Source organism: Apteryx rowi, unplaced genomic scaffold (assembly GCF_003343035.1).
Source record: "Apteryx rowi isolate R43461 unplaced genomic scaffold, aptRow1 scaffold_279, whole genome shotgun sequence".
Lineage (NCBI taxonomy): Eukaryota > Metazoa > Chordata > Aves > Apterygiformes > Apterygidae > Apteryx > Apteryx rowi.
Window position 1 is genome coordinate 744,175 of NW_020449185.1, and position 2,905 is coordinate 747,079.

At 45.6% G+C, this 2,905-nt stretch overlaps 1 protein-coding gene across 1 annotated transcript in view; it reads right to left on the reverse strand.

Moving 5' to 3' along the window:
* Positions 1-2,905, reverse strand: part of PAX2 (paired box 2) — a 165,900-nt gene that overhangs the window by 81,784 nt on the left and 81,211 nt on the right. The window lies entirely within an intron of this gene.

Here is a 2,905-nt window from a genome sequence, read left to right on the forward strand (position 1 = left end):
GTGCCGGCTCCGCCGCCCCTTCCCGCAGCCGGGCGGCGAGGCGCTGGCCGAGTGCGGCGCGGCTGCCTGGCGGCCCCGGCCGTGCCCTGCTGCCGCCGGCCGCCGGCTTCCTGCTCTTGCGCCTTTTCTCACTCGTTTGGTTTTCTTTCCGCGATTTTCTGTCAGACCGTGGGTTACGGCCACCCGCGAACCCCGCCCTCCCTCGTCCCGCAGCCTATCCCCCGCACAACTCCTCGTCTCCGTTTATTTTCGGATGTGAGTTGAAGGGATTTAGGGAGAGAGAAAGAGAAGGAGAAAGAAATGGAGAAGGAGAAAGGGGGGGGAGAAAGAAATAAAGAAAATATTTTGTGTCCCGCGGTCGGTGTTCGTTTACAGACAGACCCTCTCTCTCATCAGCTTTCGATCTTTAAGGGAAAAATCCTCTAGTAAAAAAAATCTAACAGACTCTCACCGTTCCTTCCCCCCCCCCCCCAATCCAATTCGGGGAGAATTTGAAATGCGCTGTTTTCCCCTATTTCCCCCCCTTTCTAAACAAAACCCCGCTCTCTCTCCTGTCGGACTACTAGATCGCTTTTCCCGAATCATCTTTCTCCATTTGGAGAAATAACTTGGGGAAAAAATAACTATGCACCTGCTAAGTGTTGGCAGGAGGAATCGAGTGTCGGGAATAAAGGGAAATATCTCCTTTGGGGACTCGGCTAAGGCTAGGCTCTGTGCGAACCGCTTGCACCTGAGGGTGGTCTGCGTTAGAAACAGGCGCAATTCGCGCTGGTCTGGGCGTGTGGGGAGATGCACATTTCCAGGCGGGTACAGCTTCGCCTGCGCCGATACCTGGGTGTCTCTATCTCCGGAATATCCGGCTGATATAGCTGTGGAGTGCACACTGCATTAAAGCTTTCCTTTCACACAACCCTAACCTTCTGCTTCTTCCTTGCAAAGAGATCTTAGTTCGTTTTTGCAGTTTGCTGAAAAATGATCTGTTTGTATTTTCGCTGAGGTTTTTTTCTCCCCTGCTTCTGACACTGACTTATTGGCTCTGAACTTAGTGGAAACTCTCATTGCCCTGCGATCGATCCAAGTCCTTTCGCACAAATAGAGTTTTTTCCATCTCCCCCACCCCTTCACTAGCACCTCAACATACCCCCTCCCAGCCGCCTTGGCCAGGGAGCCGGGGGGGTCCCACTCCCTTCCCCTTGGCCCGATGAGCTGATGTTATTTGTTGCATTCTTTTGCTACACTTTGGTAAAACATATTTAGGGTTTCAGGGGGAAGGGGGAATGTTTATCTTTCTCCACTAAAACCTGCGGGTATATGTTACTGTGTGTTTTCTTCATTTGTTTAGAGCCCCTTCTGCACATGTTGCCTCTAAAGTTACAAGACAGCAATTTCTTCGGCAACTCCATGATAAATAATTCAAAGCACCTTTGATAACTCGCATTACAAAGTATTAAAAGGCAACAGATGCAAAAAAGATTAAAAATTAATAATTCAAATTATTGCACCCAGGGTATTTTCCTCTGGAGTTTATTTTGCTCTGCACCATGCTTTTCGAAGGTTATTTCTATACGAGCAGGACGATATTTACGCATATTTATCTGTCCAAATGCCGGTGTATGTATATACATACACACACCCAATTATACCGTTTTCGAACAGATTATATTTTGCTGTCTGTTTGTGTGTGTATCAGGAGTCCGCGCCCATATGTATTATAATTGCTTACTAATACCTAGGTAAGTAGATCTAGAAAGACATTTTAGGGACCAGATCAAATGTTGATTTAAAAAAACAAATCGGGAGCAAAAAAATTGTTCGCGAATGTCATTGGAGTTTTTAAACATCAGTGGCTCTGTTGTGAAATGTCTGTCGGCTGCCTGCATTTTCCAAATCATACTGAAGGCTGAATTACTGCTATCATTTCTGAAAGAATGTCGCGCCGGTGAAAACTAAAAATAATGTCTAATGCACGGAGTATTTTCTGTTAAAGGTGTTCGAAAATTAAATCCTTAAATTCTAAGCAATATGTCCAGGAAATCATTAATTTTGAAAAAGGAAGACAGTTACCTACATCCACATTTTGGATTCTGATGTTTTATATTTCTGCGCCTTCCTTCGCCTCACAAAATCGTGATTTTATAGACTTCAAACATTTTAATTTTATGTCTTTTCAGTTTGTTTTTATGCAGCGGGCAGGGCGTGTCCTCAAAAGTTTCGGTGTCAAAAGTTACAAATTGCTCTTAATTATTCATTTCCTGAGTCAATAGGGTCTCAATCTCGGATTTATATTTGTATTTTTCTCTAATTTAAAGCTGGGAATTATTTTTTCTCCGTGCGGTGGAATTAAAATCCCTGAAAAAGTCCTTATTACAGTCCCTGGAATCTTTTTGCTTTCCTTCGTCCCCCTCCGATAGAAATGTTCTTGTAACTGGAAGTATATCACGAATCCACTTTCCTGTATGCTAAGAATGCATTTAAAATGCACATCGGGGGTCTGGTAGATAAAGCAGGAAGGATCGTGACTTCTTGGGAACCTCCGAAAATGCCAGATTTCCCAGCTATACAATTGTCCTATTTTTCCTGCAGTGCAACCTTTAACCAAAGCAAAGCAAAGCAAGACAAAACAGCCGCTGACCAACCCGCCATTAATTTGAAATTGACGTCTCCCCCCTGTGCAATTGAAAACCAAAATCAAAGCACATCGCATCAAATCGCGGGGAAAATTGTGATTTTACATGCACGCACAATTGGTGGCAAGCCCTCGCCCTGCGGGGCCGCGCCGACGCGGGGATGGAAACAGAAACGGTCGGAAACCGGCTGTGACCCACGAGTCGGAGGGGACTCGTGTTGTCCGAGCTGCGGTTTGGGAAGTGCCTTCGAGGAGCGAGGTGATTTTTGTGCGTTTTCC